Raw genomic sequence first — 11296 nt, 5'->3', positions numbered from 1 at the left:
TCCCCCTCCCCCAATCAGATCCCCCTCCCTCGTCAGCCCAAAGAGCCATCAGGGTTCCCTGCCCTGTGGGAAGTCCAAGGACCACCCACCTCCATCCAGGTCTAGTAAGGTGAGCATGCCTAGGCTCCCACTGTTGAAATAGGATGCGGTGGGGCTGCGTCCCCAACACCCCAGCCGCTTGGCTAGCTCATGCCTGAAATAACAACACACAAACTGTATTCATTTAACTGCTTGGCCCATGAACTCTAGCCCTTAAAGGCTAATTCTCGCACCTGGACTAGCTCATTTCTAGTAATGTTTGTAAGCACCCCAAAGTGCGCTTACCAGGAAGATTCTAGCTTATGTCCATCTTCATCGCGTGTGCCTCAGAGAGCAGAGCTATCGCGTCTACCCGGGAGAGCTGAGCATGGCGTCTCTTCTGAAGCAGAGCAGAGTCTGACCTCACTTCCTCTTCCGCCCAGAATTCTATTCTGTTTACTCCTCCCATCTATGTTCCAAGCCATGAGGCCAAGCAGCTGGTTTATTATAACTTAACCAATGAAATCAACAGATTGATATATGACACTCCTACATCATCCCACAAAGCCAATACGTGCAGTAGGATCAAAAACCCATTGCCATTGTTCTTGAGTTCTCAGTAGTCCTCATTGTTGCTACTTCATAACTGTAATTTTGTCACTGTTATTATTGTAATGTAAATATCTATAGGCAGACAGTCTTAGGTGACCCCATCAAAGGATCGTTCAACCCAGAAAGTGGTTGTGACTCACAGGTTGAGAACCACTGGTTTAGACTGACATAGAACCAGGGCCAGTTTTACAGCTTAAATGAGAGGAGAAATAAATGGGAGGTTGAAGCTAATCTGAGCAATAGCAAGATCCACCATCAACACTATGGTGAGTGATTGTAAAGGCTAAGGTACACTTGGATGCTTAAAGTTGGATGTAAACATAGTCAAAAGAAGAAATATACATGATGTGCTAATTTAGATCTAAGAACAAAATGAGTATTTATCTAAAAAAGGCCATAGCATTCAATCTATTACACAACAAACAGTCAAACCTCCACCTCACATCTAGGAAAGAAAAACATCTGCATACCTCACGTAAGTAGAGTAGAAATCCTTTCTGTGTTATTTGTTTTTGCTGTTTTCTGTATCAGCAGAAATAATCTCAGCTCACTGGAGAACTTTTTGGGTGAGCACTAATTACAGACATTTAAAGAAAATATAGTCCTGGAGGCTTGTTTTGAAAATGTCGCAGAGTGTTCCTGAAAAGAGTTGGGCCTTGACCCACTGTAAACTAGTCACTATGGTTAGGTGGCAACGAGTTTGCAGGGAGTGTGTGCCGGGGGAGACATGTGTGCATGTGTGTGTGTATGTGTGTGTATGTCTGTGACGTTTCAAGTTAACTATTCAGTACCAGAATTAATAAAAATCAAACTCACCTACCTATTTAGCCTTTAAAAACTTAACATTGAATAACATCTCTGACTGACACTACATCTTTGTGGTTTCCATGTTTATTGGTTAACTTTTAACCAATGGAAATCTTTTTTTTTTAATTTTTTATTTATTTGTTAAAGATTTCTGACTCTTCCCCGCCACCGCCTCCCATTTCCCTCCCCCTCCCCCAATTAAGTCCCCCTCTCTCTTTAGCCCAAAGAGCAATCAAGTTTCCCTGCCCTGTGGGAAGTCCAAGGACCACCCACCTCCATCCAGGTCTAGTAAGGTGAGCATCCAAACTGCCCTAGGCTCCCACAAAGCCAGTTCATACAGTAGGATCAAAAACGCATTGCCAATGTTCTTGAGTTCTCAGTAGTCCTCATTGTCCACTATGTTCAGCGAGTCCGGTTTTATCCCAGGCTTTTTCAGACCCAGGCCAGCTGGCCTTGGTGAGTTCCTGATAGAACATCCCCATTGTCTCAGTGTGTGGGTGCACCCTTCGCGGTCCTGAGTTCCTTGCTCGTGCTCTCTCTCCTTCTGCTCCTGATTTGGACCTGAGATTACCAATGGAAATCTTAAGAAAGGATGATGTGGGGAGCTGGAAGTCACAGCTTTGGTAAAGGTCAATGACCTTGAACAGTTGTTGCGTCTCTTTCAAAGCACTGACATCAAGAAACTTAATACACTGAACTGTCTCCAAGGAGAATTTTTCTGCTTCTTGGAAAATTCTTTTTCATTTTCCTTTCATACAAAATAAAGAGTTTGATTATTATACTTTCATACACATTCTGTTCTTTTTCTACAATAAAGAGCTAGTTTAATAAAGAATTCCATCAACTGTTTTTCATTAAGTGATATTGATGGCCCAAAATAAAATTCTTTTCTTTGAAAATATCCTAAGGTTCTAAGTGAAAATTAGCTCAAGCACAAAGGGTTAAAACAAAGGGTTAGAGTTTATTAATCAGTCCTTACTGTGCACATGTGTGAACGAACACACAGTGTACCCAGCATCCTTTAGGACAAGGTGGTATCACCAAAGCACATCCTTGCTTAGTGAGTCTGCTGCACGCTTGCTCAATGGGTCTTAGCAACAGGACGTCTAGGTTGCGTGTTTGCTGACATTTGAAGATTCCCGCTGCTGCCTATAGTTCATCCACTTGTCTAAATCATTGCTTGATTTCCTGTTATACTCCCTTGAGCTGTCTAAGTATGTCCTAAGACATTTTAGGTATAAACATGTATGCAAACATGTTACAGTAATTGGAGTTACATAGTATTGAAACATTTGTCATCTTATTGGCTAGTATATATCCCGGGGCTAATGCCACATTCCCAAATTCTTTCAGCAGTGATTCTCAAAAGGAGTGGCTTAGGACAGTGCTTCTCAAATGATGATGTATATGCAAACCACTCGGGAGGTCTGGTTAAAATGCACTGATCACTGGGACTTGGAGGTGAAACATTTTTGTTTTTTCTTTTTACATTTTAACAAGCTCCCAGGAGGTATCCTACTTGTTTGAGGAGCATGCATTGTGCAGCAAGGAGTTACACACCCTGGTGATTCCCTACATTAAACTGAAGTTAAATCTTCAACATTCACACAAAGATTCCATTTTTACAAATATTATCTCCATTACTGACCAGAGTGATATGTATTTATGAAGGACTTGACTTAACGTAGATAATATGACAAGCCCTGTACATGTAGTTAAGTAATTTTTTAAGTAGTGTGATAAATATCATGGTTTCCAATTTATCAACAAGGAAATTCAGCTAGAGAGATTCTAAATGCCTTGGTCTGAGGATAATGAATCTTTCTGTTTAAATGACATGTTGGTAGGTAGCTTTTATTTTGCAAACATTCATGGGTGATATAGCAATCTACCATGGTTGGAAAATGAAGAATAATCTGGAAATCAATCCTTTTAAAATTATTTATTTTGTATTTTTTGAGAAAAGAGCTCATGTGTCTCATGCTAGTTTCCTCAGTATAGCTAAGACAACCTTGAACTTCTGATCCTGGTCGTCACATGCTAAGTGACTGAATTACAGGTATGGATGTTTATGTGGTGCCAAGGACTGAAACCATCATGGAAACACTAGAAGAAAACGTAAGAAAAACCCTTCAGGACCTTGGAATGTACAGAACATTTTAGACGAGACTCCAACAGAGAGCAAAACTTGACAATTCAGTTTTCAGAAACCTGAAGATTTTGCAAAGGAATCAGTAAATGAAGTGACAAGACAATGCCCAGAGTTGGAGAAAATATCAACAAACTGTACCAGCGACAATGGGTTAATCCCAGAGTATATAAGGAACTGTAAAAGCTCAATTGTGAAACAAAACAAAATACAACAATTACTTGGTTAGGAGAGAGCAACAACCCAGGCAGACATTTCTCTAAGGAAGAACACAGATGGGCAATGAGGGCAAGGAAGAAATGCGCCACAGTGGTGATCATCATGGAAGTTCAAATGAACCTCAAGCCGCTGAGTTCTTCTCCTGTCACTGAGGTGTGGAGAAGGGGAACGCTTGGACAGTGGTGATGGGGATGCAAATTAGTGAAGTTGTCATGTAAAATAGCACGGTATTTTTTTCAAACACAGGAAAATAGAACCCTTCCATCACCCCAAAATCTCTCTTCTGAGTATATCTTTAAAGGAAATGTAATTAATGTGTTGAAGAAGCATCTACATTCATGTTTATTGCAGCATTAATGACTAAGAAACAACCTAAGTGCCCGCTAAATGATGAACAGATTAAAAAAAAGCTACATATGTGCATAATGACTCAGTCATAAACACACTGAAGTTCTGTCACTATGCTAAATAAACAAGCCATGGAAACCAAGAGAAATTATCTAATTCATATGTGAACTCTAAGAATGTTGGTTTCACAAAATTCAAAGAGGGTAGAGACTGAAGAGACTATGGGGGAGGGAAGAATGGAGAGTTTGGTTAATGACTACTAAGCTATAGTTATGAGAAAAATGTTCTTGTGTTCTATTGTATGGTAGGATAACCACAAATAAAAGGAATATTGTCCATTTCAAGCACCTATAAGAAAGTATTTATAAGATAGAATAAATATTTAAAGACATATCTTTAATTTGATCTGAATATTTTATAATTATGTATATATCTATAAATATATTACATATTACTGTAGCATATAATTTTTAAAGTTTTTATATATTTTCTAAAATAAGCTTAATAAAACAGCATAAAAGAAAATAAAGTTCTGTTGTATACTCTCAATTATGGCTAACACAAAAGTATCGTTATGGGGGGCTGGAGAGATGGCTCAGTGCTTAAGAGCATTGCCTGCTCTTCCAAAGGTCCTGAGTTCAATTCCCGGCAACCACATGGTGGCTCACAACTATCTGTAATGAGGTCTGGTGCCCTTTTCTGGCCTGCAGGCATGCACACAGACAGAATATTGTATACATAATAAATAAATATTAAAAAATGTATCATTATGTAAATTATTTCTATCTGATATGTGATTATTTGCCGTGGAGTTATGAATATGCTTATGTAGAAAAACAAATGAGCTCCAAAAGAACATGAAGGGCAGACTACACAAAGGTGCAGACTGGAGTAACTGGCTTTGTAGTAAGAATAATCTCATTGACAGAAAGGATCACCACACATAAGTGTATTAAAACAAATGTAAGAACTTAGACATAATATATTAGCCAGAAAACCCAAGGACCCTCACAAATCCAAAAAAAATCTTTGTTTCTGATGGACAGAATCTAGGCAAGCTTTTCTTTCATCCAAAACTGAGTGAACTCTAGTACAGTTTCAGGGCAAACTGTGGCATGATATCATCACTGAGGCCAAGAATAGCTTTAGAGACAGAAGACTGCGATCCAAAGAGGGATGAACCTATAATTAATTGATGTAATAAGAGGATAATCAGTCTGTGTGTGTGTGTGTGTGTGTGTGTGTGTGTGTGTGAGAGAGTGTGTGTGTGTGTGTGTGTGTGTGTGTGTGTGAGAGAGAGAGAGAGAGAGAGAGAGAGAGAGAGATTGAGAGAGAGATTGAGAGAGAGAGAGAGAGAGAGAGAGAGAGAGAGAGAAAGAGAGAGAGACAGGGAGACAGACAGAAATACAGTGATAGAAGGAGGCAGAGAGACAGACAGATAGGCAGAGGAAGACACACACACAGAGAGAAATGGAGAGACAAAGAGAGATAGACGGACACAGAGAAAACACAAATAACAATAAAATGAAGGTTTTGAGAGAAGAAAATATTGGTCTGTGTTATCTGAAGAAAGAGGCTAGAGTTCTCGAAATAAGAATAGAATAGCCCAAGCAGCTGCACATCACTCCTTAAGGGATGTCCTCCAGAGCAGCTGAAAATCCCCATGGAATCATGTTGGGCGTAGACATCCACAGAGGTCTGAGTCATCTTCATAAATATGTTGCATTCTATTCTCAGGGACGACAGAAGAGAAAATAATTCAGAACTGGAGCACATGGACTGACATAGGTAGGAAAAGTCTTATTTGTTATGTCTTCTACATAGTCAAATTGTATAGAAGATACTTTGGGGGTATTTTAAAAATAGAATCCTCAGAGGATTAAGACTGAAGAGAATAGTATAGAGAGTCATGCTATGATGTAATGCTAAAGGGAAATAAGATATGTAACATAAATGCTTTTATTAGGAATAAAAGAAGCATATGGAATGAAAGGAAATAGTTCATGGAGAAGTTAAAGACAAAATTGAGGAGGTAGGCTGCTGGGTAAATGAACAGGAACTACAGAGGCAGGCATAACAAACAGAATATAAGAGATGGAAGAAAGAATCTCAGGTGTTGAAGATATAATAGAAGAAACAGATTTATTGGTCAAAGAAAACAATAAATCCAACAAATTCTTAACCCAAAACATCCAGGAAATCTGGGACGTCATGAAAAGACTAAACCTAAGAATAATAGCGATAGAAGAAGGAGAATTCCAGCTCAAAGGCACAGAAAATATATTCAACAAAATCATAGAAGAAAACTTTCTCAACGTAAAGAAGGATATTACCATGATGGCACAAGAACTTACAGAACACCAAATAGACTGAAACAACAACAAACAGTCCCCTCACCATATAATAATCAAAACACAAAGCATTCAGAATGATGCTGCAAAGAAAAAAGGTCAAGTAACATATAAAGGCAGACCCATCAGAATTATACCTGACTTCTCATTGGAAACAATGAAAGCCAGAAGGTCTTGGAAAGATATGCTGTTAACACTAAAAGATCACGGACACAAGTCCAGACTACTATATCCAGCAAAGCTTTCAATCACCATTGATGGAGAAAACAAGATATTCCATGACAAAACCAGATTTAAACATTACCTATCCACAAATCCAACCTTGTAGAAAGTACTAGAAGGAAAACTCCAACACAAGAAAGCTAACTGCACCCACAAAAATAGAGGCAACAGATAACCTCACACCAGCAAGTTCCAAAGAAAGGAAACACATAAACACTACCATCTAAAATAACAGGAATTAACAATCATTATTTGGTCATGAATATCTCTCAATATCAACAGACTCAATTCGTCCATAAAAAGACACAGGCTAAGAGAATGGATATGAAAGGAGGATCCATCCTTCTATTGTATACAAGAAACGTGCCTCAACCTCAAAGACAGACATTACCTCAGAGTAAAGGGTTGCGAAAAGATTTCCCAGTCAAATGGACATAAGAAACAAGCAGGTGTAGCTATCATAATATCTAAAAAAATTAGACTTCAAACCAAAATCAGTCAGAAGAGATGGAAAAAAAAACTTTATACTCATTACAGGAACCATCCATCAAGATGAAGTCTCTATCCTGAACATCTATGGCCAAAATAAAGGGCACTCTCATATGTAAAAGAAATATTACTAAAGCTTAAATCACACACTAATAGTAGAAGACTTCAACACCCCCCTCTCCACAATGGACAGGTCAATCAGACAGAAACTTAAGAAAGAACTAAGAGAACTAACAGATGTCATGACTGAAATGGACTTAACAGACATCTACAGAACATTTCACCCAAACACAAAAGAATATACTTTCTTCTGAGCACCTCATGGAACCTTCTCTAAAACTGACCTTATACTTGGGAACAAAGAAAACCTCAACAGATTACAGAAAAATTGGAACAACCCCCTGTATCTTATTGGATCACCATGTTAGAATTTAACTGACAGCACTAATTGCAGAAAGCTTACAAACTTGTGGAAATTGAACAGTGCTCAATCGAATCTTCCCTGGGTCAAGGATGAAATAAAGAAAGAAATTAACGACTTCCTAAAATTCAATGAAAATGAAGGCACAATCTACCCAAACCTATGGAACACTAAGAAAGCAGTGCTAAGAGATGCTCCTCTGATAATTAAGGGGGCGTCCGAATTGCCTGGAAGGAGGGACCAACAGCCTCCGAGAAGTGAAGGACCGCTATAGATCACGTGAAGTCTCACAGAGCCCCATGCTCAGAATATAGGACTAAGACAGACACTATAAGGTTCTTCCGTAGAGGTCACCATCGACTTGGAGAGAAGCCTGGGATCTGGTTACAAGGCAGCACGGTTTTGTAATGGACATGGACTCTACCTTTCAAGGATTCCAAGAGATCCCAGTCTGAAAACTAGCTTATTTGTGATCATGGATCCCATGTAACAATTACTCATCCCCTAACAGAAACGGGACAGAAGGAGCAAGGGCACCACCCCTCCTCCACTAGATTTCACAGAGCAGCTCTTTGGATTGCATTTTTCTCTCTGACTCTCTCTCAAATATGTATGTGAGCAAAGTTCACTATTCCTTACCTCAAAAGTGTCCCATGCATTTTCTGTGACCTTGAGAAGAAACTCCCCCTCCTTGGTTGACAATTTCAATCCACAGAAAGAAGATAATGGAGGTATTTGATAGTTTTCAAAAATCCTTGAGATAGCCTAATATGTAATCATCTACTTTCATTCATTTGTTGTTTTCTTCCTTCACTGAACAATATGAAAATGCTTGTATATTCTTCATGTATGCTTTATGAAGTAATGAATAATGAAACATTTTCTCCTTCATGTTTAACTTTCAATACTTATGCAATGTTTAATTAACTCATGCATATATAAAAAATGATTGCAGCATGTGAAAGGAGTTTGCCAAAGAGTTTTAAACTCCTGCTGGCATTTGGAAAAGGGTTGGTTGAGATGGATAGACTGCCAGACAAAGAGAAGCAGATGTGGGGGAGACAAGATAAGGAAATTGGAAAAGGCATTTTCTAGAAACTTGGTCTCAGGAAGTATTTTAATGAGACCCAGGGATGCAAATTTAGCTGAAGGAACCAAATGAAAGAGTAACTGGTGTAAGTTGCTAGAGATGTAAGTGTAGGTAGGTGTTGTATCCTACTGTGAGGGTTCTGACAGTGGAAGTTATGACTCTCCTCTAAGTACATCAAAGTCCGTAAAGAAAATTTTGTTTGTGATTGGTAACTCAGATTTCTAGAACAAATTTTATCCTACCTTCAGAATGAAAAAATGTGCTGAAAGAGGTGTGGATGTGATGAAAACAACCTAGGGAGCCTGAAATAAGAGAGCCACACTATTTATTAGCTATAAAACTAGCGAGAAAGGAAGCTGAACATGGTGGTACATGTGCATTCATGAGGCCAAGGCAGGGCCACAAGTTCAAGACCAAACCCAGATACATAGTGAGACTTTGTTTCAAATCTTTTCCTCCACCAAAAAAGAATGGGAAGGAATGATAAACTTTTCTTATATTTTAGAGGTAAATTTGAAAAGGAGTTAAATGTTGCTTGAATAAATAGAGTTTCCAATATTGGTTCCTAGATGTCTGGTGTGTTAAGAGAATCTGAAAATAAACAGCATAAATTTTTATATATCTTATTTTTTGTTTTTTGCTTCCTTAAAGTTAAAATGATAAAAATTATATATTTTTGACATTTGTGAGCATTAAATACTAAATGATGTATATGTAGTGAACAAGAGTATCCACAAACATGTCTATCATGACATATAGTTCATGGTTCATTATAAACACAGTGGGTTAAGGGCATAGTAAAGTATATATATATATAGATACACACATATGCATACGTAAGTATATATGTATATATGCATACATACATACATACTTAAGAACACAAGGTACCTAGGTACTATTTGCTAACCTGATTCTTTTCTCTGTTCTTGTCTATTATTTATAAAACTATTTGTTTATCTCATGTAAAACTATATTTTTAGTTTAGGAGCTGTGAGCTAAGTTGGAGAGACCAGCTTTATCCACTGGTGATATCACCAAGATGAACTCAAATGCTTCCCATAAATATCATTTTGCCAGAGGTTTCTGTTCCTCCAGGTCCTGCAGCCATTAGTCCCAAAGAAATACACAGAGGTCTACATTAATTATAAACTGGTTGGCCTATTAGATCAGGCTTCTTATTAACTCGTACGTCCTACATTAAACCATAATTCTTGTCTGATTTAGCCACATGTCTTGCTACCTTTTATCAGTGAGGCATTCTCATTTTGCTTCCTCTGTGTCTGGGTGATGACTGTAGACTTAGCCTTTCTTATTCCCAGAATTCCCCTGTTCTTGTTGCCCCACCTATACTTCCTGCTTGGTTACTGGCCAGTGTTTTATTAAAATGATACAAGCAACAAATCTTTATAAAGTACAAGACCATTGTCCCACAGCAAATCACCATAGTTTCATTCTGACAGGCATCCCAGGGATGTCAGACAAGAACCCACGGATGGCCTTTCCCCTATGATTTCTCTACATACCATCCTGGTAAATGGCACCATCCTAGTGGTTGTCAAGGGGGAGCAGAGTCTCCATGAGCCTATGTAGTACTTCCTCTGTATCTTTGCTCTGACTGATGTTAGTCTCTCCGTATCTACTTTGCCCTCTATGATCAGCATCTTCTGGTTCAAAGCCCCTGAGATTTTCTTTGATGCATGTGTAACACAGATGTTCTTCATTCATGGATTTGGAGTGGTAGGATCTGGAGTCCTAGTGTTCATGGCCTTCGGCAGATTTGTGGACATCTGAGAACCTCTGCATTATGTGTCAATCCTCACTCATGGTGTTATTGGAAAGATTGGACTAGTTGTCTTTGCCCGGGCAGTCTGTGTGGTCTTCCTGTGCCTTTTCTTACAAAGAGGCTATCATTCTGTCATTCCAATGTCTTATCATTCATACTGTTTGCACCAAGATATGATGCGCCTAGCCTGTGCCAGCACCATGTCCACAGCCTCTATGGCTTCATTGTTGTCATCCTCATGTTAGGGCTCGATGTTCCCATCATTCTCTTCTCCTACATACTCGTCCTGAAGACAGTGCTGGGCATTGCCTCAGAGCCCAGAGGCTCAAAGCCCTCAACACCAGTCTCTCTCGCATCTGTGCTGAGCTTCTCTTTTATATTCCTCTCATCAGTGCCACCATGATCTACAGATTTGGGAAACACTTACCATCAATTGTGCACATGCTCATGGCCAATATCTACCTTCTCCCCACTGTGCTAAACCCCATTGTCTACAGTGTGAAGAACAAGCAGATACATAGACAGATCATCCAAGTGTTTCAGGGGAAAAAGACCAGTGCCTAGTGGGGCAGAGTCAAATCCCGGATACAGAATAAGTAGACAGTGGAAAAACTGTGAGCTTCGCATTTAGCAGTTATGGTGAAATCAGTTATTCATATACATTAAAATAAAAGATCAAGAAAGATTTTTGCAGATAAAATATGGTGATTCTTGTTCTTTACTATATTTTGGAAAATAGGTATTTGATATGTGGTATCATAAAATCCAATTTGATTAAGTAACA

General features: G+C 38.8%; 1 pseudogene; it reads left to right on the top strand.

Annotated features, from left to right (window-relative positions):
* The window catches only part of LOC126488865 (olfactory receptor 51H1-like), a 20681-nt pseudogene extending 9605 nt beyond the window's left edge, over nucleotides 1-11076 (top strand).
* Nucleotides 11077-11296: the final 220 nt, after the last annotated feature.

Source organism: Alexandromys fortis, unplaced genomic scaffold, assembly GCF_014885135.2.
Source record: "Alexandromys fortis isolate MF-2015 unplaced genomic scaffold, M_Fortis_MF-2015_v1.1 scaffold_209, whole genome shotgun sequence".
Taxonomy (NCBI): Eukaryota; Metazoa; Chordata; class Mammalia; order Rodentia; family Cricetidae; genus Alexandromys; species Alexandromys fortis.
The sequence above is the reverse complement of the archived record's forward strand: the minus strand, read 5'-3'. Positions and strand labels throughout refer to the sequence as shown.